A 27,841-nucleotide genomic window follows, 5' to 3' on the forward strand; every position below is an offset into this window, starting at 1 on the left:
ATTATAAGTAATGTACCCTCAGTCGAGCAGTAATTTCAAACATGGATTCAACCACAAAGACCTGGGCACCTCTTGGTAGATGGGTAAACATTTAAAAAAGTAGATATTGAATATCTCTTTGAGCATGGTGAAGTTAATATTTACACTTTGGTTGGTGTATGAATACATCCAGTCATTACAAAAATACAGGCATCCTTCTTAACTCAGTTGCCGGAGAGGATTTCACCATGAGGCCAATGGTAACTTTAAAACAGTTACAGTGTTTAATGGCTGTGATAGGAGAATGCTGAGGATGGATCAATAACATTGTAATTACTCCACAATACTAACCTAAAGGACAGAGTGAAAAGAAGGAAGCCTGTACAAAATACAAATATTCCAAAACATGCATCCTGTTTGCAATAATGTTAAACTGCAAAACATTTGGCAAAGAAATTAACTATATCCTGAATACAAAGTGTTATGTTTGAGGCAAGTCCAACACAACACATCACTGAGTACCACTCTTCATATTTTCAAGCATGGTGGTGGCTGCATCATGTTATGGGTATACTTGTCATCAGCAAGGACAAGGACATTTTTTGGGATAAAACTAAATGTAATAGAGCTAAGCACAGGATGGTTCAGTCTGCTTTCCAACAGACACAGATACAAACCCACCTTTCAGCAGGACAATAACATAAAACACAAGGCCAGCTCTACACTGAAGTTGCTTACCAAGATGACATTGAATGTTCCTGACTGGCCTAGTTACAGTTTTGACTTATATTTGGCTTGAAAATGTATGGCAAGACTTGAAAATGGCTGTCTAGCAATGATCAACAAACAACTTGACAGAGCTTGAACAATTAAAAACATAATAATGTGCAAATATTGTACAATCCAGGTGTGCACAGCTCTTAGAGACTTACCCAGAAAGACTCACATCTGTAGTCACTGCAAAGGTTATTCTAATGTGTATTGACTAGGGTGTGAATACTTATGTAAATGAGATATTTCTGTATTTCATTTTCAATAAATTATCAAACATTTCTGAAAACATGTTTTCACTTTGTCCTTATGGGGCATTGTGTGTAGATCGGTGAGAGAAAAACAAATTTAATCCATTTCGAATTCAGGTTGTAACACAAAAAGAATTTGGAATAAGTCAAGGGTTTTGAATACTTTCTAAACACGCTGTATCTAGGCCTAAATCAAGATGCTGTTTGATTGTTTTAAGTATAGGTTTACACGACAATGACAGACATGTAATGCGCTGCTCAGCCACTTTGTCAAGTTACTGATAAACATAGTGGTTTAATGTTATGGTAATTTAAAAGCAGACTGTCTTTGAGGAGAGAATTTCATTATGGTTGATTCTGTCCCGATGCATTTTTCTTAGAAGAGCCTACTGGCACAAAACTTCAAAACAAAGCCTGTGATTTTGGGGCTTGTTTCATGCTTCTGGCGGTTTGATTGTCACTGTGTTTTCACATGCAACAGGGGAAAGAGAGAGCTTCATGTGTTTCTCAAGGCTCTTTTCGGTACTTCCCCATCTCCCATCCCCCTGCACAATTAATTCGATTTTTGGGGGTATTATCAAGAGGTAGCCATGCAAAGTGGCATGACAGAAAAATGGTCCCGAACCCGAGGCTTTCCTTCAGCTGGATGTCGTCGCCACAACCCAGTGTATCTATGGAGCAGAGGATAAGCATGTTTCAACCAATATGCGGACAGAATCAAATCACAACGTTGGAATAAAAAGTGACAGAGCAGCACTGAGACTGAGATACGGTTGGGAATGAATCCTAAACATGCATGTTTGAAAGTAAGAAAAATACATGAGCAGATTCACTATTAAGCAGTGTTCCACAGTTAAATGTTTTGACCTAGAGGCTTAGTATTTAGCAAAAACATGTCAAAACCTTGAAGTGATACTGCAGAGCACAAATGAATCTTTTTGGAATCATGAAGGTACATTTTCCGAATGTCCAAGACAACAGAAGACAATATGTTAATACAGAAAGTAATCAAAGCATTTCTAGGACAAAAAATACCCACAGAACATATTGGACCTGTTTGTTCGGACCTGCTTTCCAAACTATTGATATCAATCCAGACGTTTGACACATAATCCGGGAAGCAGAAATTAATCAAAGTAATGATTGAATAATTATCTCAAGTGCAATTAATTAAACACGCCAATGAACTCATCTTGAACAGCTGTCCAAGCTTCACCACTTAATCACTTGTGAGAATTACCAAACAAATTGAGGACGCGGAGTGCATGCAATAATCTCTGCAAAGTGCATTGTTTACTAACAGTAATTACTATCACACTGTGCTCTGTGTATTAGCGAGCCAAGTGACTACTACACAGAACTATAATTGAAGTTTTTTCCAAAATATATATTCACTTTTTTTTCACATTGAAATTATTGCTTCTATGATTTTACATTCATAGATTTTAGGTGTGTATTAAAACGTTTTTTGTTGAAAAATGCCTTCAGAAAGCCTTCATACCCCTTGACTTTTTCCACATTGTGTTGTGTAACAGCCTGAAATCAAAATTGATTACATTTAGATTTTGGGTCACTGGCCAACACACAATACCCCATAATGTAATAGCGGAATTATGCTTTTAGAATTTTTTACTAATTAATAAAACATTTAAAACTGAAATGTCTTGAGTCAATAAGTATTGAACCCCATTGTTATGGCAAGCCTAAATACGTTCAGGAGCAAACATTTGCTTAACAACTCACATCATTTTCAAATTTTATTGGTCGCATACACATATTTAGCAGATGTTATTGCGGGTGTGGCGAAATGCTTGTATTCCTAGCTCCAACAGTACAGTAATATCTAACAACACACAACAATACATACAAATCTAAAAAGTAAAAGAATGGAATTAAGAAATATTGAAATATTAGGACGAGCAATGTCGGAGTCCGGAGTGTGTGTGTGTGTATATATATATATATATATATATATATATATATATACGCACACGCACACACACACAGTGCCTTCGGAAAGTATTTAGACCTCTTGACTTTTCCACATTGTTACATTACAGCTTTATTCTAAAATATATATTATTTTAAATCCTCAGCAATCTACACACAATACCCCATAATGACAAAGATGTTTTTTTATTTTTTTTGCAAATTCATTGAAAATAAAAAACAGAAATGACTTATTTACATAAGTACAGTGCCTTGCAAAAGTATTCATCCCCGTTGGCATTTTTCCTATTTTATGGCACTACAACCTGTAATTTAAATAGATTTTTATTTGGATTTCATGTAATGGACATACACAGAATAGTCCAAATTGGTGAAGTGATATGAAAAAAATTACTTGTTTCAAAAAATTCTAAAAAATTAAAACGGAAAAGTGGTCCATGCCTATGTGTTCACCCCCTTTGCTATGAAGCCCCTAAATAAGATCTGGGGCAACCAATTACCTTCAGAAGTCAAATAATTAGTTAAATAAAGTCCACCTGTGTGCAAGATCTCAGTATATATACACCTGTTCTGAAAAGCCCCAGAGTCTGCAACACCACTAAGCAAGGGGCACAACCAAGCAAGCAGCACCATGAAGACCAAGGAGCTCTCCAAACAGCTCAGGGAGAAAGTTGTGAAGTACAGATCAGAGTTGGGTTATACAAAAATATTCGAAACTTTGAAGATCCCACGGAGCACCATTAAATCCATTACTAAAAAATGGAAAGAATATGGCACCACAACAAACCTGCCAAGAGAGGGCAGTCCACCAAAACTCACGGACCAGGCAAGGAGGGCATTAATCAAAGAGGCAACAAAGAGACTTGAAATTTGCTCAGTGGCGAGATTTTTTGGAGGGAACATTGAACAACAACATTGTAGTTATTCCACAATACTAACCTAAATTACAGTGAGTTGAATAATGCCTGTACAAAATACAAATATTTCAAAACATGCATCTTGTTTACAAGGCACTAAAGTAAAAAAATGTGGCAAAGAAATTAACTTTATGTCCTGAATACAAAGCGTTATGTTTTGGGCAAATCCAAACCAATACATCACTGAGTACCCCTATTCATATTTTCAAGAATGGTTGTTGGCTGCATCATGTTATGGGTATACTTGTCATCAGCAAGGACTAAGGGATAGTGGGATAAAAAAGAATAGACCTAAGCACAGGCCAAATCATAGAGGAAAACCTGGTTCAGTCTGCTTTCCAACAGACACTAGGAGACAAATTCACCTTTCAGCAGGACAATAACCTAAAACACAAGGCCAAATATACACTGGAGTTGCTTAACAAAGACAGCGCTGAATGTTCCTGAGTGGCCTAGTTACAGTTTTGACTTAAGCTGGCTTGAAAATCTATGGCAAGACTTGAAAATGGCTGTATAGCAATGATCAACAACCAAATTGACAGAGCTTGAAGAATTTTCAAAAAAGAATGTGCAAATATTGTACAATCCAAGTGTGCAAAGCTCTTAGACACGTACCCAGGATGACTCACAGTTGTAATCACTGCCAAAGGTGTTTCTAACATGTATTGGCTCAGGAGTGTGAATACTTATGTAAATTAGATATTTCATTTTCATAAAATTTGCAAAAGAAATTAAAAACATGTTTTCACTTTGTCATTATGGGTTACGTGTAAATGGGTTAGAACATGTTTTATATTTAATCAATTTTTAATTCAGGTTGTAACACAACAACATGTGGAATAAGGCAAGGGGTATGAATACTTTCAGATGGCACTGTTTAGTTGGAATGGATTGTTTGTATCCTGTATATTTGACTGTAATATGTGGTTGTCTCACCTTGGTATCTGAAGATGAATGCACTGACTTTAAGTAGTTCTGAATAAGAGCATCTGCTAAATTTCCAATTTAAAAGTTTTACATACAGATCTCATATTACTGTATTGATAAAAAAATGAATTTTTATATTGATGCCACAAATGTATATTTTATACAGTTCTTTATAAAAAGAGTGACTTATTTGTTACATTCGACTGTGTAAAACCAAGCAGTACTACTTATTTCTCAGAGTGAGGCGGCTATATAGCGTTTTGCAAAGAAACATGATTATTTGTCTATCTTAAATGAAACCATCTTGTGATAGATATCAAACAAATACATGTATGTCCTTTAACAACCCCATGCCATGATTAGATAGTGAAAAAACACACCAATATCTTTCATAAGTTCTTTAAAAAATAAAAGTGAATTTCTGAAAATGGATATATAGCATTTTGGAAAGAAACTCTTCAATTGTCTTAAGAGAGTTGGGTTTATTTTTCGCTAGTTGCCTCCGAGACTCCTTGTTAGATTACACAGATTATGTGTTCACAAATGTTTTGGGTTACTCAATACTGTCATCATAGGCAGCTGTATCCCACAAATTATTAAAGGGATTACTGTATGTTTGGCATATCATTCTGGAATTAGCATTAGAGTATGAGCAGTAGGAACAGTAGGAGTTTAAACTGTCAAACCCTGTGCTAACAAACTACAGTAGCTGCATCTCAGACACCCTATTCCCTGACTAGTTCCCCTCCACACTAGATTGAGTACACATTCACACTATTATACATTTTTTAGAGTATGTCCCTGCCCTGAAACCTGAAATCCTTTCCACTTTTTTTTCCCCTTGAGGGAATGGACTAGCTAAGTCTGTCAGTCAAACCCACACTAACCCTATTTAAAAGGCTGCCGTGACTATGCCAACCGAGTCTGCTGGGTTTTTGCTATGAGGTAATTTTGGGCATCACAAACCCAGCTTTCATGGTACGCCGAAGCCTGCCAGTCACTGAGGACTATGGGAAATAGAGACTGTGGTTCTGACATATGGGGGATCTATCTGGAACACACTCATGTCTGGCGGATGAATGAGGATTGACAGCTAATACAGTGATGGAAGACGTGTGTGAGTCGTCACAAGTGGGAACTACTTTACAGTGCTGTATATGGAGGAGTTATATGTAGCAATAGCGACGATAACTTACAGCTCATCATCGATCGCAATGATATGTCTATGGGCATTTCTTTCATTCCGTGATATGCGCCGGTGTCTTCAAACATTTGCGACATTCTAATCTTGATAATTACATGCACTTATTTGAGTATACCATTGTGGGCTGCTGAATCCAAATGGCAATTAGCATATTAATTTAAATCCCAATATCTCACACAGTACATTTCAGTGGGGATGATAACAATGGGGCACAATGGAGATATTACAGTAATTCAAATGAGCTAAGTGTGAAATGTGACTCACTTCTGCTCTGTCTAGTGTGTCTAACATGTGGATGTAGTGAAATCACAGAATTAAAGGGATTGTTCGGGATTTTGTCAATGAAGCCCTTTATCTACTTCCCCAGAGTCAGATGAACTCTTCGATACCATTTTCATGGGGAAGTAGACAAAGGGCTTTATTGACAAAATCCTGAAATATCCATTTAAGTGTGTCAACCGAAATGAGTGATATACATACCAGGGTTAGGGTCAATTCATTTAAATGACAGTCAATACATAAGAAAAACACATTCCAATTGCAATTCCACATTTTCGTCAATAAAAAGCATTGCAGAGAACTGGAATTGGAATTTAAGTGTACTTCCTGAATTGACTTTAATTTAAATGAAATTGACCCCAACCCTGGTATGCACAATACTAGTGTGGGACAAAAAAATATATTGTCAGTAGCTAGGTTTCCATCCAATTGGCAACAGATTTTCATGTAAATATTCAAAAATCCGCATAAAGAAAATGTTGTGTTAATAGAAAATGTGCCTACTCTGGTCTAGGCACGTTCGCTCTAACCAACAGCTTGCAGATACAGTGCGGGTAGGCTGTGCAGGTTATCTAGTCTACATGATGAGATTAGTATGGATAAGAACGAGAATAGTTTCATTTATCAAATGGCAGTCAAGCATCGATCACCATGTCACCAGAATAAAACCCTTGATATTTATTGGAAAGGAGCATCAAGATCACCGTGCACATTCACCACCCTGTGAAGTTCATCATGAATTATTTCATCTGTAGCCTAATAAAATGCATGGTTTCCTGATTCATGGAGGACCACACACCATATCATCGCGTGACTCCAAGTTTACTTATTATATAACAATATTTGCACATAAAGGCGTTTCCACCGCCATATCTCGCATAGTTCCTTTTACAGACTCAAAAAGATCCCACCATGTCGGACAAACAAATGATCTGTCAGCAGTTATTATACAGTACTGAAACTTCCTGTTTCCATCACAGCTGTCGTGAATTTTTTTTATAGTGTATGACTTTACTCGCATATAAACTGTGGATGAATACGGGGTTATTGTCTATATTTGAATGATTTGTTCGTAGGACATGCATTTTTGCTGTAGTACACCTACTTATTTTATGTGGAGGTGATACGTTCCCTGTTTTGTCAGAAACCTTGATACTTTAGTTCCTATTCAGCTTTTCTCCTCCAGGTCGAGTAAGAAACTACATTTAGGAACAAATAAATACTCCAAAGACACTGAACGATTCCTCTAATGCGGTCCTAATGGTATTTAGCCTTATCTGGAATTGGTTTGTTTATACCACGCTTGAAAAACACCAAACACTTTTGTCTCCTTTTGAGAGCATCTCAATTACCTCTGCCAACAAGAAAGTCTGGCGAAATAACACTCTGCTATTTGATCGACACTTGCCCATAGCACGGACATTAGGCAACTCACGGGCCATGCTAATGCTGCTAGTTTTGAAAGTAAACATAGCCTTTTGTTGTCCTCCGACGGTATTGCAGCTCAAATTATGATGGTGTGTACAATCAATTACTTCAAATGATGTCTGTAGAATGGATTCCAATGTGATGCTTTGATGGAAAAGAGACTGCACAATGTGAAAATGAAAAACTCAATGGCTGTGTCACTACAAGGACATCTTTTAAAGTATTGTTGTCTCTGCTCTAGCCACACTAGCAGAGTCACTCGATATCTTTGAGCAAAATGAAATCTTGATTGGTCAAAAAATATATTTAAAGCCCAAACTAATTTTCCTCCTTGTGAGCAAAATATATACTGGCTTTGATCCTTTTATTGGTAACCCCAACGTGTGGATCTCCAAGAATTGATTTCCCTCCAGAGTAATTGCTCTTTTCTCCCCTGTTTTTATAAATAAGCTGTTAGACCGGCAGATACTCTGAAAAGCTAAAAGGCTATTGTTGATTCTGCTTCAGAACAAGGACAGCCATTTTATTGACATGTGAAAGCTCTTTGAACTGGGTGTGAGGTCACGCAAGGCTATTAAAGAATTTCTAGCCGCATCAATAGTAATTACATGTACAGTTTTTAGACAACCGTTGGCGTGACGGTTGTCTAAGATCAAATGCACCTATTTGCTGTTTTGATGGTATTTTGATGGTAGGATTTCTATTTACAGCATGAATAGATATACTACTATTTGAAAAAGGTCTTGCTATGTAATAGAGATTTGTGTTTTAAGAGGTTTCTTGGAAAAGGTTGCAGGGTCATATTTAAGTGGTTTGTATGATGGTTGGATATGGATGAACTAGGGGGACACATTTCAGGTGTTAATAAATAGATTGACTGAAACAAGTCTCTAACATGGCATTATTAAGTCCCCAAAACCCACCGTGATGTTTCTACGGATATGGCTTAACTAGGAACAATCCATTACACACACATCTACATGACAATGACTGTACATTACATGGGTTACTGTGTAAATTGACTGAAACAACTGCGTAACATTATACCCTCAATACCCACAGACTGTGTTTTAGGTCATTACTATATAGTGGAGTTATAGTGGAGTTCAAGGTTTAGGGGATGATTTGGTGGCAGTTTAAGTCATTCTCAAAGCTAACAGTATTTCAAATCTGCCATTTGTGTAAGCATGTCATCCATTTGCTTCACTCCCCCTAGCCATCTCTCAGTCACCCTCCCTCCCTCCCTCCCTCCTTTCTTCCAGGAGTGTATAAGTCACACCTGAGCCATCCATCCAAACCCCTAGACCATGAAATTAGCTAAAGACGTAAAGCTGTGAATGACACAGGTGTGGAAACAAATGAGAACGTCAAAGGAAGAAGTGCAGATCAGAAACGGCAGATCTTGTAGTCGTTACATGTCACAGCTTACTTACTCTTTTACTTTATGTCTAGTCTTTCGGGGGCGGTTGTGTGTTCCAGAAGCTAACGCTAGCTCGGTATTAGCACACACTGCAGAGCTAAAAGTAATGGTATGAGGAGCTTGTGAGAAAGTCATACTCCTGCATCTCATTTCCCATTGAAAACTTTTGAAGTCGCTCAAGCTTGTCGGCACTTCTTCTCTGTGCCGTATAAATTATGACGCACCTCGTCCTCTATCCCTTTTTAACTCGTTCAGATATTCAAATATTCTATTCATCGCCTTCATTAATAATTGCCTCCCCGTGTACAACTAAGATTTGGCGAGCGACAAGCTCCGGGGCAATCATCGCAGCTATTGTCTGCGACAAAGCAAGTTAATGTACCTGCGGAGCATCTTGACTGACGCCGATGTAAACAAGTCCTGCGATAGTGGGAAACATGAAAACATCTATTGTGTGTTCTGACTGTGTGGTTTTGGGCTGCTTGATTGTAGGCGCGATTAGCATTTTAATAATGTGGAAGATGTTGAGAAAGAGCAATAGAGTCAGAGCCAGTTAGTACCCACAGTCAGTTTTTATAATCATATAGGGGACGAGAGTGAATGTGCCAACTGAATGGTAGAAATGACATGAGAGAGTGGCATTTATCCAGCAGGCCTTTATGAGACATTCTAATTCAACACAGATTCGGTGACATGGATGCGTTGCCCCTTTGGCTAAGCCGTGCAAAAAGCCAAGGGCGACAAATCAAGGAGTTGTGAGAACATACAGTTGCCATCTGTAAATTACATTTTTCTATGTCAAACAGTTTATTTTAGATTGTGCAGGTAGGAGTTCAGAATAACCAAGCTTGCTGTTATTGTTCTTTTGTTGAAATCAACATGAAAATATCCAGCATGAAATGGAAATGTATAGATTGCAGGCCTACTGTGCAGTGTTTGCCGTTTGGAAAAACGGCACCTCTAGAGAGAGAGGATACATCAAAGTGAGAATGTTATTGACTATTGGCTTTTGCCATCATAGGCATCAACGCCATGCTTTCTGTTAGCAGCATTCTCCATGATGGACAAAGATCTGCTCACATCTGCCTTCCTTCAAAAACCTATCGAGTTCCATTATAGCCATATTCAAAATGTGTCATCCAATTACCCGATCTCGGGAAAAAGGAACCACACGTTGGAAGGGAAATTGAAAGAGGTACATGCAAAGTGTGAAGGTATCAGGCGATCTGTTTTGATTGATGGGACCTTTTTTGGCATGTGAAAGGTAGAGTGGAGAGTGTGTCCACCGATTAATGATCCTTGGTGTTTTTGAATTATGACTAGGGGGAAGGTTGTCGACACTGAGAAGTGAGAGTGAAATTGAAAAGCCAATCAATTGCTCCTTCGCTCGGGCAAATGATGGACTAATGATTACCTGCTATCATGTGATCCTGCCATCATCTACATATGGATTCTCCTGCTGTCGAGACTTTGTAGAATGAATATTAAAACGATGTATCACCAACTTGATATAACCAACGAATCCCTTTTTACCAGCTTGTTCATGTGACACCAATATGTAATAAAGGTACAACACATGACTTTTCAACAAATGTCTCTAATATTTGAACATACAAAGATCCCAAATCACCAGTAGACGCATGAATGCCATAGCAAACATACCAGCAGTCTCTACTGCAAACAAGACTATTGGCTTTCACATGGAGGAAATTCAGCGTAGAGTAGTCATTGAATTTGCTGCACGTATGAGTACCTATGGAACGTGTTGGCCGTAACAGTAGATCTGCTTAATTAGTATGACAAGGGGTGAGGTGGATGCAAATCACAACCCCATCACCCAGCTGCTGGTCAAATTCCTTTCCCGACCAACCACTTATGTCTGGGCAAAATTGGCTTAACTCGATCTACCCTGTTTGAGGTATAGTGGAATGAGGGGTTACTGGGCGACATTGGCTTAATAACTATTTACCCAACGATGTACACTGAGTGTACAAAACAATATGAATACCTTCCTAATATTGAGTTGCACCTCCTTTTGCCCTCAGAACAGCCTCAAGGTGTTGAAAGCGTTGCACAGGGATGATGTTGACAATGCCTTACACAGTTGTGTCAAGTTGGCTGGATATCCTTTTGGTGGTGGACCATTCTTGATACACACGAGAAACTGTTGAGCGTGAAAAACGCAGCAGTTCTTGACACACTCAAACCGGTGCACCTGTTCATTGGCACTTAAATATTTTGACGGAATTGCACACATACACAATCCATGTCTCAACTGTCTCAAGGCTCAAAAATCCTTCTTTAACTTGTCTCCACCCTTTCATCTACACTGATTGAAGGGATCATAGCTTTCACATGGATTAACCTGGTCAGCCTATGTCATGGAAAGAGCAGGTGTTCCTAATGTTTGTACACTCAGTGTATATTAACCTTCGATCACTGATGCTAAGTATTGTCCAGTGAGAGGCGTTGAAGCCACCAGTAGGCCAGACTGGCACTCCTGAGAAGAAGCAGTCCTCCGTAGGAATGAATGGAATTATACAGTATTTCAATTAAATGTTTTATCGAAAGAATGACATGTATTTAAGTATTTTTTTTGTAATGGGGACACTAACAGAACTTTCAAAAAAATTAACTGGGGAAAATGTTTATACATTTTTTATTTCCGTGTAGTTCACATTAGAAAATGTAAAAGTATGCATTAAGGTGTTTAAAATAGAATAAACGTGGCAAAAACAAATTTAGACATTAATAAATGCATTTCTATATATTCCAAAATCTATATATTTTTTTTTACAATGGTGGGGCAGTGCCAAGATGGAGATGCAGTGGCTTCAAAACAGCACCCCCTGTTAGTCAGTGTATATACAGTGTAGATACAAATAATTCTATCTACCCTGTTTGAATTACAGTCAAATTATGTGTTACTGGGTGACATTGGCTAAATTAGTAACTTTATCTACCCTGTTTGAGTTACAGTTGAATGTGTTACTGGGTGACATTGGCTAAATTAATAATTATATCTACCCTGTTTGAGTTACAGTGGAATGATGGGTTACTGCAGAACCGTCTTCAGACATGAAGCTTATAGTGTTGTACAGTGTAAATATGTCAGTGTGGATCCTGATGAGGTTATACTGTCAATAGGATGTTGAGTTATGAATAACAATGTGGACACACCACTGTGGTGAATTGATCATTTGTTGTGTCCCTTGAAAATTATTATATTGTGCATCCTGTGAATGTTTTCCCCTATATTTCTGTCTTGGGCAAAACAGTGGTCACATCCACATGCACACACACACACATTCACTAGCACACTAATGCAAACACACACACAAACACTTGGGGGATGCCCAGGGTCAAGTGGTGCTCAAGGCGTGCTTCGAAAAATCCTGACGCTAGCAAATATTTCAAGACATTCTCTTTATTTACATGCAAGTTGCTGTCTCAGCCTGTTCAGTATTGTGATAATTTCCCATTTGAAAGTCATAACTTTTATTACAGTCATTGACGTAAAGGTTAACAAGCCTGAAGATTAGATCTCTCTTACTCTCTCTTTGCCCTTTCTTTAACTAAATATCTCGTCTCTCGCATATTCTCTCAATGTCACTCTGTTTCTGTCAGCTTCTTTGCTCGTTTGTCTGTCAGTCTCTCCTCTATACATCTCTATTTTCTCCCCCTTCACTTTCCACCTCTCCCTCTCGCTGTTTCTCCACTGTCTATCTCTGTCACCCTTTCTATGTTTAAATCTCTCCTTGCCTTCCTCTTAGAATCCTCCTATTCCCCCGCCTTCAATCTCTTCGCCTTTCTCTCTTTGACATTAATAGTGAGAGCTACTTGTTGTTCTCACCATATTTTCTTCCCCTGTTTGGCGGGAAACGCTGACAAAGTTGCCTCTGAATAGCTCTGCAATATAGGTGCTTTGACATTTCCTCCCCGAGATGTGGCGGCACATTATATTCCCAATAAATGCAGTATATTATGGCTATGACAGCTGATGGTGGGGTGGATTCAACCCCTCGCACCTGCTTCTGCCAAGATTGCACACAAAACTTGGATTTCTGTGCCGACACGTCTGTGCACTATGCTCGGAAGCAGGCCTCCTTTCTCTAATCTCTCTGCCTTATTCTCGCTCTGTAATCAACAGCGATTCATATCCGGCATGTCTTCTTAGGACGTTACTGTATTCAACGTGGGCTGCTTGACGCCGAATGGTTTCTGAACCTGTGGAAATGACGCAGCAAAGCTATAAAAAAAATAGGGATACAGAGAATTAGCTGTTTCTCAGAATTTGCGCGTATAATGTTAGTTGGGGCGATGTCGGTTGAGTAGAAACTGTGTCATTATGAACAATGGGTCACATCTAGTCACCTACTGCACATCTGAAAGCACTGGAAGGTGTAATATTTTCCAATCCGATTTGTACATGTACATGTACGATTTGCACATGCCGATAGTGAGTAGGGGTCAGTACCTATAGGGAGTAGGATAAGTACCTATAGGGAGTAGGGGTTAGTACCTATAGGGAGTAGGATAAGTACCTATAGGGAGTAGGGGTTAGTACCTATAGGGAGTAGGGTTTAGTACCTATTGGGAGTAGGGGTTAGTACCTATATGGAGTAGAGGTTAGTACCTATAGGGAGTAGGATAAGTACCTATAGGGAGTAGGGGTTAGTACCTATAGGGAGTAGGGTTAGTACCTATAGGGAGTAGGGTTAGTACCTATAGGGAGTAGGGGTTAGTACCTATTGGGAGTAGGGGTTAGTACCTATAGGGAGTAGGATAAGTACCTATAGGGAGTAGGGGTTAGTACCTATAGGGAGTAGGGGTTAGTACCTATAGGGAGTAGGGGTTAGTACCTATAGGGAGTAGGGTTAGTACCTATAGGGTGTAGGATAAGTAACTATAGGGAGTAGGGGTTAGTACCTATAGGGAGTAGGGTTAGTACCTATAGGGAGTAGGGTTAGTACCTATAGGGAGTAGAGGTTAGTACCTATAGGGAGTAGGGGTTAGTACCTATATGGAGTAGGGGTTAGTTCCTATAGAGAGTAGAGGTTAGTACCTATAGGGAGTAGGGGTTAGTACCTATAGGGAGTAGGGGTTAGTACCTATAGGGAGTAGGATAAGTACCTATAGGGAGTAGGGGTTAGTACCTATAGGGAGTAGGGTTAGTACCTATAGGGAGTAGGGTTAGTACCTATTGGGAGTAGGGGTTAGTACCTATAGGGAGTAGGGGTTAGTACCTATAGCGAGTAGGGGTTAGTACCTATAGGGAGTAGGGGTTAGTACCTATAGGGAGTAGGGGTTACTATATATAGGGAGTAGGAGTTAGGTATATTTCTGGACCAGGTCGTGGTTTCCTAAATAAAACGATTTTAGTTACCCTGAGGGGACTGACACCAAGAAACAACAAGCCAGAATGTGTACCTAGTCAGTTTGTTATCATCAGTGGACAATTCGGCCTTGTCAGTGTTCAACCAAATGTGACAAGAAGAGTCCTTCTTAAACTGATCCAAGACCTGTCTCATTAACATGTTAACTTCCATCAACTAATCACAGTGTATTTTTTACAAAATGGTGGCTTACTTCTAGCTTCACCAATAGCACACAACAATCTAGTAGAAACTACAGAGTCCTAATACCCTGACTACACCGCGCGCGTTGAGTGCGCGAGCATGGCAAAATAAATGTAGAAATCTATCAAATTAAATTATTGCACCCACACTGCTCGTGTGCGCCAACGAGCGTCTGCGTTGCCAAGGGCTAAAATAGAAGTCAGTTCTATTTGTGACCCAATCGCACTACAAGTCCTGCCTCTCCCATCTCCTCATTGTTTAATAGAAGCAGGTACCCACGTACTATTTCCTCATTGGTTATACCCACGTGGGTGACTGAAAGACAAACGAGGTCGGTGGCGGTAATGCACCTAATTTATGAAAGTTGCCAATCGCAATATAAAGTCCAGAGAAGAAAAAGCCTGGAAGGAGGAGAGATGACTAGAAAAGATTCGGTTGACCGTTTTGTCTGTGGATTAATTGTTGGAGTAGAGGAACTTGTGCATTTAAGTTAAAATAACAACTCAATGTTTATAACCCAGGACAAATTAGCTAGCAACAGCAAGCTAGCTAAATAGCACAAATTAGCCATCAAGTGCAAGCTAGCTAGTGAAATTGCCATAAATGTTTAATGCTTTTCGACCTGTCCCCAAGTTAATGTAATTGGTTCAGAGTTTGTTTCGATATTTTAACCTGCGTGTCGTGATCGCGTTTGGTGTGGGGGGACAAAATCATTTTATGCACGATGGCGCACGCACACAGCCGATTTGGGTTCCGTGTAAGGCTATTGGGAACAAGAGCAATATTTTTTTACGGTACAGTTTATGAAGCATGCCATAAGTGCTAATTCTAATAGTTTTTCAAGGTTCTTCTATGGTTACATATTGTTCTTTGTTGGCAAGGCTTCGTTTAAAAAGGACGACAGAGGTTTGAGAGTAATGCTATGTACAACGCATATCTGTTTTTGGTGTTTACGGAAAACCCATCTCCCCATTGTATATGATTTTCAATACTGTTCTTGTCAAATGTATAAAAAATTATTTTAATTGAAATAAGTTGGCCACTGACATATTACTATCACTAAAGGAAACTGAAACAGTTGATCATGTTAAAGTAAGGAGTTATGATTTGTAGAAACAGCTGCAATTTTGGTATGAGTTACTGCTGCATTGATGGAAGCACATCCATTAACAGAGGTAGGACAACACCAGGCATAATACTTAGTCTGTGTGCTATGAGTACATTGTCACTTGATTCTATCTATCAGCAATGTTTGGTATTATAAAGTACATATTCTATGTAGTGTAAAGGTTAGACAGACGAGTCTCTGCAATGTTGAGTCATTCTGGGATTTTATTCGTTACACCCCTGTAATTCAAAGTGATTATCATTAATATCATTCACATTGGAAGAAATTTCAGAGCAGCCTGTTGGAATATTCTCATATCCGGCGGGGCTGGCGCCGCCACTTTCACAGCGGACAGCAATATCGCACAGCCTTTGAGTTTATGCAAAGCGCCCCATCTCCCTTCAACAGCGCTCAGTCAGTGAGACCTTGGCAAATATCATTAAATTCTCTGATAACGTTTCTCTCGCTCTTTCCCACACTCTCTCCCTCGTTTTTTTCCGCCTTCCTTTTTTTGTTGTTGCTGGCTATCACTCTGCGGCAGTGCACAGGGAAGAGAGGGCATTGATCTGCCAAAGTGAGCAGCCATTTCGCGAGGCGAGTCTCCGAGGTGCCTCCGCTTCTGAATGGGAATTGCTCATTTCACCTGGGCGCCTTGCTTAGCGAGGCTAAAGGGGAGCCCCGCCAGGAGGGAGTGGAACCCGGCGCCAGGGCTTGGTGGGCGGGAGATAAGACCTCGACTCGCTAGTGCTACTGGATCTCCAATCTCTCTCTCCATTGCTTTCTCACTAGCTCTCTCTCGCTTTCTCTTTCACGTTCGCTCTCTTCTTCTCACTCTAGCTCAGTTACTCACGTGCACACTCACGTTCCTTATGCTATTCTCTCTCATTCTCTTTCTCGCTCGCCCTCTGCCTCTCAGCTAGCGGCAGTTAGCCTGGCGGGTAGGAGCGTTGGGCCAGTAAGGTTACTGGATTGATTCCCCGAGCTGACATGGTAAAAATGCCTGAGCAAGGCAGTTAACCCAGTGTTCCCCGGGCAACGAGGACATAGATGTCGATTAAGGCAGCCCTCCGCACCTCTCTGATTCAGAGTGGTTGGGTTAAATGCGGAAGACACATTTCAGTTGAATGCATTCAGTTGTACAACTGACTAGGTATCCCCCTTTCCCTCTCTTGGTTTCCCTACAAATATGTGAGAGGCCAACTGAACTAAATGACTATTGCCCCGTAACACTCACTTCTGTCATCATGAAGTACTTTGAGATCATATCACCTCTACTTTACCTGACACCCTAGACCCACAATTTGCTTACTGCCCTAACATATCCACAGACGATGCAATAGTCATCACACTACACACTGCGCTATCCCATCTGGACAAGAGGAATACCTATGTAAGAATGCTGTTCATTGACTATAGCTCAGCATTCAACACCATAGTACCCTCCAAACTCATCATTAAGCTCGAGGCCCTGAGTCTGAACCCCGCCCTGTGTAACTGGGTCCTGGACTATCTGACGGGCCGCCTCCCAGGTGGTGAAGGCAGGAAACATCACCTCCACTTCGCTGAGCCTCAATACAGGGGCCCCACAAGGATGCATGCTCAGCCCCCTCCTGTACTCCTTGTTCACCCATGGCTGCGTGGCCACGCACGCCTCCAAATCAATCATCAAGTTTGCAGACGACACAACAGTAGTAGGCCTGATTAACAACAATGATGAGACAGCCTACAGGGAGGAGGTGAGGACCCTGGGTGTGTGGTGGCAGGAAAATAACCTCTCACCCAACGTCAACAAAACAAATGAGCTGATCGTGGACTTCAGGAAACAGCAGAGGGGGCACCGCCTTATCCACATCGACGAGACCGCAGTGGCAACTGCACCGCCCGCAACTGCAGGGCTCTCCAGAGGGTGGTGCGGTCTGCCCAATGCATCATCTGGGGCAAACTACCTGCCCTCCAGGACACCTACAGTGTCCGATGTCACAGGAAGGCCAAAAAGTACAACAACCACCCGAGCCACTGCCTGTTCACCCCACTATCATCCAGAAGGCGAGGTCAGTACAGGTGCATCAAAGCTGGGAAACTCCCAGTACAGAGATTTAGCGCTACACTATTTGCCTTGCAAATGTACCATGTATTTACAATCCTCTGTCCATGTAGCTCAGTTGGCGTTGCAAGGCACTTGCAATGCCAGGGATGTGGGTCCAATTCCCACAGAGGACCAGTATGAGAATGTATACACTCGCTACTATAAGTCACTCTGGGTAAGAGTGTCTGCTAAATGACTGTAAATTATGTCCAAAGCAGGTGAAGGAAATCAACTATATTAGATGTAATTTTCTTAGACAAAGTCTTAGTGGTTTAATGTTTTGAAGAGCAACGTAGACCGTTATCAGAGTTGTGGAATGATCCAAACAATATGTTAACAAATGATAATTAAACTGTTAATTCAACTCGCCTCAAACTTGTGCAGCCTCAATATGCTGCCCACCTAATTCATCAGAAGTCCATAACGCAATCCAGCCAGCCACTTCATTCCACTACTTCTTTCTTCTGATATTCCAAATACATCCTCCTCACCAGCCACATCCCTATCCAGTCTATCTCTTCTAGTCTCTCTCCTCTGCGCCAGTCTCATCACGCTCTATCAATCAGGCTTCTGAAGCCTGGCACACAGCACAAGGCACGGCCAGTCTGGCCTCATCAGAGCCAGTCAGTCTCCCTCTCACTCTCTGTCTCTCTAAAAGGCTTGGCTTGGCAGATACAGACTTTTCTCTTCACTAACCAAGGGAGAGATGGCAGAACAATGATCCGAGCTCAGCCATCTGATTTGGGGTTGATTCTGTTTTAATGTAAGAGATTGATTGGAAATTATTTCAGTGAGGACTATTTTATATGTTTGTTTTCAATTCAGAGAGAGACTATTTAATTTAGGTGTAAATTATCTGAAATGACTGATTTTCAAATGGAATTAATCCCAATCCAAAGGCTAACTGAAATCATAATACATTTATTGTATTGTTATACCCATTGTGGCTAATCTATTGTCCACACCTTAACAAAATGATGGTGTGGGCTACCAGTGTCAGGCTTGTTAACCTACTCAGGCAGCTCTGGGACTCACTGTATGGACAGAATGGCTCCAAATTGACAATCACATTTCAACACAACACCACATCCATCTCAAACTCTTACCTCCTCTCAAGCCTCATCCTGTGGTTGTCGTCTCAGGAAAGAGAACTGGAACGACATGAGAGAGAGAAAAAATTAACATTTTTCTAATTTAGCAGACACTCTTATACAGAGCAACTAGGGTTAAGTGCATTGCTCAAGGGTACATCGACATAATTTTAACCTAGTCAGCTCAGGGATTCAAACCAGAAACCTTTAATTTACCAGCCCAACGCTCTTAACCGCTAGGCTACCGGCCACCCTAAACATCTATGACTCAGGAAACATAACATCTTGTCACAGAAATACTATTATTAATAAAGCATATCATCATATTTCAATGTTGATTTGTTTATAGAATTAACCATTATGTAACAACAAAACAATGTCTTATCATTGGAACCATTTCGGTGCCAAACTCCCGCTTGGCAGGTACTATTACTTAGCAGAAATATTGATCAGCTTTGGGGCCTATGATGAAAACATGTAATTACATTCTCCTTAAATTACAATTGTGAGTTATTCAGAAAATATACTATTTACTGTGCCTGGAAGATTTTTTCAGGCTATTTCCTGCTAAATGCATTAGCAGATGCTGCAGTGCCCATACAAGCCTGTGGACTAATATTCTTGTAAATGATTAGCTGCTTATTGAACCAACGGAGAAATGTGCTTTAGGTTGTTCCGACAAAATGACTCATAATGAATGATACAATTATTTTGTTTTGCCAATTGGGTGCACCCTAATTTCAGTCATCATGCTTAAGACATCATGATGGTGGTGGGTTTAATTGTATGAGAAGGACCTCCTTGAAAACTGTGGAAACTGTGGCGGACATGAGTTGCCATGGCACGACCACTGATTTGAAATGTGTGAGTGCAGTTCTTTTAATTTCCCCAGGAATTTTATGATCATTGGATTAATCATATCTAAGATGTGAATGTTAATCATAGCTGAGAAATCAACCTGAACTTCTCATGGCCTAAACCTTCTCAGATGTCTGCATTTGCATAAACCACTGCTTTCAATTACTTTAAATACATTTTACAAGTAGGGGAGAGCGGGGTAAGTTGAGCCAAAGGGGTAAGTTGAGCTGCCCTTGTTTCTAGGAAACCATTCACAAAATGAATAATTTGACCAAATATTTAGGAAGAGGTCATTATTTCAAGGAGTATGTGAAGGAAGAAACCACATGGAAAAAGTGGTAAGCAAGTTAAATACAAAAAACGGATTTTCCCAAGTCAAATTTTTTTTTTGTGTTAGAACATTCATGATGCTTGTATCTAAACCAAAGTAAAATAGTTCTATACATCAGTTGGGGTCTCTATTAGCTTCAATATGAGGTCCTAAACCTAGCATGAATGTGCATTCTTGTAGCTGAGTGGGCTAATATAGTACAAATGTTTGCCTTGGGGTAAGTTGAGCCCATGATTTAGCTAATGGAAAGTTGAGCAAATTGAAGTGTTTGCAAGGCATTATTGCTGGGATATGAGGTAACAACAGGGCCTGGTGAATGTTAAAAGTGTTTCAAAAAAGTACAAAGTGTTTGTTCGGTGTTAAGCTTGTGTTATAAGATGCTTCAAATTATTAAAACACAAAAATTGTTTGGAATTGTATTGAATTGGGTTTGGAAAATAAAGATAGACATGGTTTTAAAATGGTAGTGGTAATATTTTATTCAGTACAGACATTTGTTGGTGGCTTAACTAGCCCTGTCCTGCAGCATAACTTGCCCCATACCTGGGGTAAGTTGTGCCAAGACACCACTTTTTTTGGACAAGCTATGCTTTCAAAACTGTAACGTTTACATACATTCTGATCATTTCCAGTGCCCCTGCACATTGACTCTGTACCAGTACCCCCTGTATATAGTATCGCTATTGTTATTTTACTGCTGCTGTTTAGTTATTTGTTACTTATATTTTCAATAGATTTACATCTATTTTTTACTTAACCATTATTTTTCTTACAACATTGTTGGTTAAGTGCTTGTAAGTAAGCATTTCACTAAGGTCTACACCTGTTGTATTCGGCGCATTTGACAAATACAATTTGATTTGATTTGATATATATCATCCTGAATTATATGTAGATATATTTGTTAGAAAGAATACTATATTTCCCTTGATGGAGTGATGCTGAAGGTAAAAAATTACTCAACTTACCCAACTCTCCAGTAAACAGAGGATGGAAAAAAGTGGTTACGCAAGTAAGGGGGGTGGTTCAGTCTCGGCCCTCAAATCCTGCCTGAAACAATACTGTTGGTTTCATAATTCCCCTTTACTTTGTTCACCTGATAAGCCCTGTCCATACTAATGAACACACATATTGAAATGTAGAACTGGGGGATATTAGAGGACGGCCATTTTGATGTGGCAAGGAATAAATAATTAGGACCCGATTTGGCCCTATAATTATAACATTATCACAAAGATAATGTTAAATGAAAATGAACAACGTTTTGATGGATTCTGTGCCAGAAGATGGCACAGAGGTTGGGTTGGCCGAGCAAGGCAAAAGACGAAAAAAATAAAATTATAATAGCAGAAAAAGTGACAAGAAAGATATCGGCACAGTTTCCTGTCCGGGGCACAGCCATATTTCATTACACAGCATTGAGGCTTAGGATGCAATCAAGCATATTTAGCTGTCCTCGTCTCGGCCCAGAGCAATTATTACTCCCCGTTTTTTTACTGTGCTCTGCCATGGGGAAAATGAAACTCGGTACTTATCAACTCAGTGCATAGACAAGTGACTGGGGCGAAGGCAGCTGGACAGGACCCGAGCCATAGGTTACCTTTGAATACATTAGCTTTGTAACATCAGCACATTGGTGAGATAGAGCGATAACCATAAAAATGGCACCCAAAAAGGCATTGTTATTTGCATTAATATTGGACGAGGCCAAACAGAGGGAAAGATCAAGAAGGAAATTTGATGGTTTATGACCTGTGGCAGCGCTTCGCTGTCTGCATCTCTGAAATATCTAGCCCTACACTTGTCAGGCTTTGTGCCTGATTATATTATCATGGTTGGCGATCAATGGCACTGCATCATCCTTCAGCCCTAAAGGCAAATGTGACACAGGCCTACAATAATCTGACTACCGGATCTGTGCTCTACTAGTTAAAGCTCTTGTTGATGATATTTCCATATTGAGATTTTGCCATTAAGCGTTATAGCAGTCTATCCTGTAAATGTCTTTTCTTTTCAGTTTGCAGAGAAGACATAGCAAAACATTTAGCATGTCATTTAAATTTGTGTTTTTATATAGTAATGTACAATGTAAGTGACAAAGTAAAGTGGCATTTTAGCATACCTAATTTTGAAAATCATTGACATTTGAATTTGAGTAGTATACACTGACAGAGCAGAGTGGACAAAGAACAAGGCCTAAATGACTCAGGTAATTTGTGCATCGGCCACCACAACAGCATTAAAGTGGGCAGGTGCATAACTGGAACTATGTCAGTCAGTGGCATATCAAAGTATATCTAAGACATCCCCCAGCTTCATCCCTCCTTCATAACTGGTGTAATGAGACCCCTGATAAGGGTTTGGAGAAGATCCCGAATGTAGGAAGTCTGAGGTAGTCCAGGGAAACTCACAGGCCTTCTCTATTAATCTAGTGAAATTAAACCCTTCTCAAAGGTTTCTGAGGGGACCTGCAGTGGACAGGCAGAGACAAGGTGAGGTTCTGGTTTAATCTCTGAAGGTACTTGAGAAACTCCACCACTGATCTGGGGCCAGTGGCACTCTGCAGGTGACATTGATGATGTGCCAAGCAGGTTGCAAACAAGTATTCACGGACATGCACGCTCCCTCGCACACACAGAAGTGCACACACACTCACTCACACACAAAATAATCTCGCTCTAACTGCACTTCCACTGACGTAGTGCAGTAATAGAGCAGTAATAACCACAAGGACGGGGTTACGACTCATTTGTGGCCTAAAAACCAGAAGCTAGCTTTGAAGTGGGACCGGTTTGTCCGGTTGAAGCGAGCGGATAGGAGTAAGGGAATCGTCTATTTTATGCAGTGCCCATTTCAACCCAGAGGACTTCGATGGCTTAGTATAACCAGTGGAGGCAGGATTCGGAATGATTTCTATCACAAATGTCAGCAGTGATGAGATAAACCGGGTAAATTCAATATAGATTTACTTCACCATATATCTATTGGATTAACTGACTCTCCCTCAGCCAGTGAAACGGCTTGGCCCTCTGAATGTCTCTCCTTGGCTCTTCAGTCTCCGCTCTTCTTCCTTTATATCTGCTGGCTTTTTGTTGTTGTTGTTGTTGTGTTCTGTGGGTTCTTTTTGTTGTTGTTGTGTTCTGTGGGTTCCTGCCTGTGCTAGACTAGTTGTTATCTGGCTTACTTCTTAGCTAGCTATGTCGACTGGTTGGCTAGCTAGGCTAGTTAGCTGGATAGGTTAGCTAGCAGGCTAAAATAATTAACTTTAGCTGGCTGGCTTGCTGTATAAGATATCTGCATATACCGGTAACATTATTTGATAACTGGTTAGTTTGCGTTATGTATTTCCAAAACGTTGGTTTACTTTAACGTACAGTGCATTCGGAAAGTATTCAGACACCATCCCTTTTTCCACATTTTGTTACATTACAGCCTTATTCTAAAATTTAATTTCTTTCCTCATCAATCTACACACAACACCTCACTGACCATTTTTTAAAATGTATTAAAAATAAAAACAGAAATAGGGGCCTTATGAATTTATTTCAATTAAATTATTTCCTTATATGAACTCTTTTCCATGTTGCTTTTATATTTTTGTTCAGTATATTTAGTTTAATGTGAAGTAATGCATTTGCAGTTATTTCTGTTGGCGTTTACAATATATGGACTAGGCTAGCTTGCAGAGTCCTCCAAAATACATAACACCCCAGAAAAACATGACTTTGGCATTTTTCGGAATTCTGATTGGTTTTAAATCAAACCAAATTGTATTTGTCACATGCGCCGAATACAACAGGTGTAGACCTTACTTATAAGCCCTTATGCAAATAGTTTGGGTAGCAATATGATTAAATGTTCAGGAGTTTTATGGTTTGGGGGTAGAAGCTGTTTAGAAGCCTCATGGACCTAGACTTGGTGCTCCAGTACCGCTTGCCATGCGGTAGCAGAGAGAACAGTCTACGACAATTTTTAGAGCCATCCTCTGACACCGCCTGGTATAGAGGTCCTGGATGGCAGGAAGCTTGGCCCTGGTGATGTACTGGGCCGTATGCACTACCCTCTGTAGTGCCTTGCGTTCGGAGGCCGAGCAGTTGCCAAACCAGGCAGTGATGCAACCCGTCAGGACCTCTCAATGGTGCAGCTGTAAAACCTTTTGAGGATCTGAGGACCCATGCCAAATCTTTTCAGTCTGCTGAGGGGGAATAGGTTTTGTCGTGCCCTCTTCACGACTGTCTTGGTGTGCTTGGACCATGTTAGTTTTTTGGTGATGTGGACGCCAAGTAACTTGAAGCGCTCAACCTGCTCCACTACAGCCCTGTCGATGAGAATGGGGGCGTGCTCGGTCCTCCTTTTCCTACAGTCCACAATCATCTCCTTGTCTTGATCACGTTGAGAGAGAGGTTGTTGTCCTTGCATCACATGGTCAGGTCTTTGACCTCCTCCCTGTAGGCTGTCTCATCATTGTCTGTGATCAGCTCTACCACTGTTGTGTCATCGGCAAACAAAATTATGGTGTTGGAGTCGTGCCTGGCCGTGCAGTCATGAGTGAACAGAGAGTATAGGAGTGGACTGAGCACGCACCCCTGAGGGGCCCCTGTGTTGAGGATCTGCTTGGCGGATGTGTTACCTTCCCTTACCACCTGGGGGCGGCTCGTCAGGAAGTCCAGGAACCAGTTGCAGAGGGAGTCCCAGGGTCCATAGCTTAGTGATAAGCTTTGAGGGCACTATGGTGTTGAACGCTGAGCTGTAGTCAATGAACAGCATTCTCACATAGGTGCTCCTTTTGTCCAGGTGTGAAAGGGCAGTGTGGAGTGCAAAATAGATTGCGTCATCTGTGGATCTGTTGGGCCGGTATGCAAATTGGAGTGGGTTTAGGGTTTCTGGGATAATGGTGTTGATGTGAACCATGACCAGCCTTTCAAAGCATTTCATGGCTACAGATGTGAGTGCTACGGGTCAGTAGTCATTTAGGCAGGTTACCTTAGTGTTCTTGGGCACAGAGACTATGGTGGTCTGCTTGAAACATGTTGGTATTACAGACTCAGACAGGGAGATTTTGAAAATGTCAGTGAAAACACTAGCCACGTGGTTAGCGCATGCTCGGAATACACGTCCTGGTAATCCGTCTGGCCCTGCGGCCTTGAGAATGATGACCTGTTTAAAGGTCTTACTCACATCGGCTGCGGAGAGCGTGATCACACAGTCATTCGGAACAGCTGATGCTCTCATGCATGTTTCAGTGTTACTTGCCTCGAAGCGAGCATAGAAGTTATTTAGCTTGTCTGGTAGGCTCGTGGCACTGGGCAGCTCTCGGATAATACCTTGAAATAACTTGAAAAATAGAATGACTTAAAAAGGTGTAACTTTACATTGGGAATTTTGATCCGTATACTTTATTTATTTATTTTATTTCACCTTTATTTAACCAGGTAGGCAAGTTGAGAACAAGTTCTCATTTACAATTGCGACCTGGCCAAGATAAAGCAAAGCAGTTCGACACATACAACAACACAGAGTTACACATGGAGTAAAACAAACATACAGTTAATAATACAGTAGAAAAATAAGTCTATATACAATGTGAGCAAATGAGGTGAGATAAGGGAGGTAAAGGCAAAATACTAATACAAAAAAATATATACTAATGCAAATCCATATGTTATATGTGGTTACATTTATGCTACCTTACCTTTAAGTATCTCTCCAAGAAAACATACCATGATGATGGAAAGTAGACACCAAAATATCAGATGTGAATATTCCATTGATTTTGCGGAGCTAATGGTCCTTGTTTAGTCCAGAGGCACCGGTGCCAGCCGCAGCATTAGTATCCATCTGGGGGGACGTGTTCTTTCGGTGGCAGTATTTCTCCATTCCGAATCCTGTCTAGTTTCTGGGCATCCTCCCCAAACCCATAACTCAAATCTCCCCCTACTCCCCAGCGATTGGGCTGTCATAATCATCAGCATTATCCTTCCTCAATGGGCCTGATTTACAAGTGTGGACATGGTAGCTTCACGGCGCCAGGGCTATCTCCTATCTCCCAACCCATTTGTCTTCATACTCCATCACTATGAGGACTACTGGTAGTGAACCTGAGATTCCAAACAGCATTACGAGGACGTATGACATAAACATTCTCCAAAAACGGTATACTGTAGGTCTACCTTGTGAAATGTTGAGGGCTGTCTCCTATCACCCAACCCACGTGTCTCTTACTCCATTATGATGACTACCGGTAGTGAAGATGAGATTCCAAACAGCATTATGAGGACATATGAGGTACAGTAAGTATGTTCACAGTAGGTCTACCTTGTGAAACCTTGACTTTGTTGACCTAGGAGTGTGGGATCCAGTTCCTGGTGTATAATTTGCATAACATTATATTTTTATGATACAAATATACTAAGGTCATCAATTTTGAATATTATCCTAGAAATGGGCCATTATTATGTAAATTGTATTCCTAAACTCACAGAAAATTGTTGCAACTGTGGCTACAAAGATAGTCATTTGTGCTGTTTAACCAAGGCTATGTTTGCATTTTTAACATTGCATTTTTTGACAGCATACATTTATGACACTTTCTTTTGAATGCAATATTCAAAAGGACTTTGATCATGGTTGAAAAGCCTTTGGGTAAACCCATGACCCTTTCTTCACCCCCCTCATCCATACAATATTTAATACAATATATCCTATTAGCCTGTATTTACCCACAGTACTGGGCCTCTTAAATGATAGGCCGCATAAATATAATATAACACACAAATCAAATCAAATCAAATTTATTTTTATATAGCCCTTCGTACATCAGCTGATATTCTCAAAGTGCTGTACAGAAACCCAGCCTAAAACCCCAAACAGCAAGCAAAGCATGTGAAAGAAGCACGCAATAGCATTTATATGTGGCTTCCAAACCCCTTGTAGATACAGTAGCTTCCCTTCGGTTATCACTGTTTGAATATTGCCAGCATATTAAAAGCACTTGGCATATATGGGGGAAGACTGAAGAAAATGTATTTATGTTTAGAATATTTCTCAAGAAAGATGGGGTTCTTAGCGAAGTCTTATCTTGGCAAACATTTTTTTATTACTTTTCCTTTTTATGAAAAATAACATTCCAATGTGAGAAAAGAAAATTACTTTAATCTACTCAGCTTTCACCAGGGATAGTTTGTGATTGGATTGTTATTTAGTTGGACGGTGTATACCATGTGTATCCCGTACATACGACTAATACAACTTGAAACGTGTTGAATTATGTGTTGCAGGCAAGTCTGGCAATACAAAAAAATCCATGATAGTACATGGAAAATGCCATCCATGGACAACTGACAGCTTCATTAAATTAATGAATTAATGAATAATAGCAACATTGTTTAGTCATGAATGAATGAATGAATGAATGAATGAATGAATGAATGAATGAATGATCCAAATCAATCACATCAGATGAATGCAATAGTCAAAAGAGGCTTCCCCTCCATGCATGTCCTTCTAAGGGACCCTATATAAGGCTTTGAACATATTGCTTTAAGCCAGCTTTGTCTTTAGATCAGTGGAGGAGAATGAAAGAAGACAAGGATACGACACCACCTAAGATGCTGGAGATGCATGTTGGGGATGTAGGAGAAGCTGGAGATGTCGGAGAAGAGA

The 27,841-nt window shown here is 40.3% G+C and overlaps 1 protein-coding gene across 40 annotated transcripts in view; it reads right to left on the minus strand.

Moving 5' to 3' along the window:
- Nucleotides 1–27,841, minus strand: part of LOC106608606 (receptor-type tyrosine-protein phosphatase delta) — a 656,301-nt gene that overhangs the window by 374,019 nt on the left and 254,441 nt on the right. For all 40 annotated transcript variants that reach the window (XM_045721640.1, XM_045721639.1, XM_045721669.1 and 37 more), the window contains one exon: nucleotides 19,006–19,050. The gene's annotated coding sequence lies outside the window, so the exon portion shown is untranslated. The remainder of the gene's footprint in view (nucleotides 1–19,005; nucleotides 19,051–27,841) is intronic.

The sequence above is a fragment of the Salmo salar genome, chromosome ssa07, assembly GCF_905237065.1.
Source record: "Salmo salar chromosome ssa07, Ssal_v3.1, whole genome shotgun sequence".
Classification (NCBI taxonomy): domain Eukaryota; kingdom Metazoa; phylum Chordata; class Actinopteri; order Salmoniformes; family Salmonidae; genus Salmo; species Salmo salar.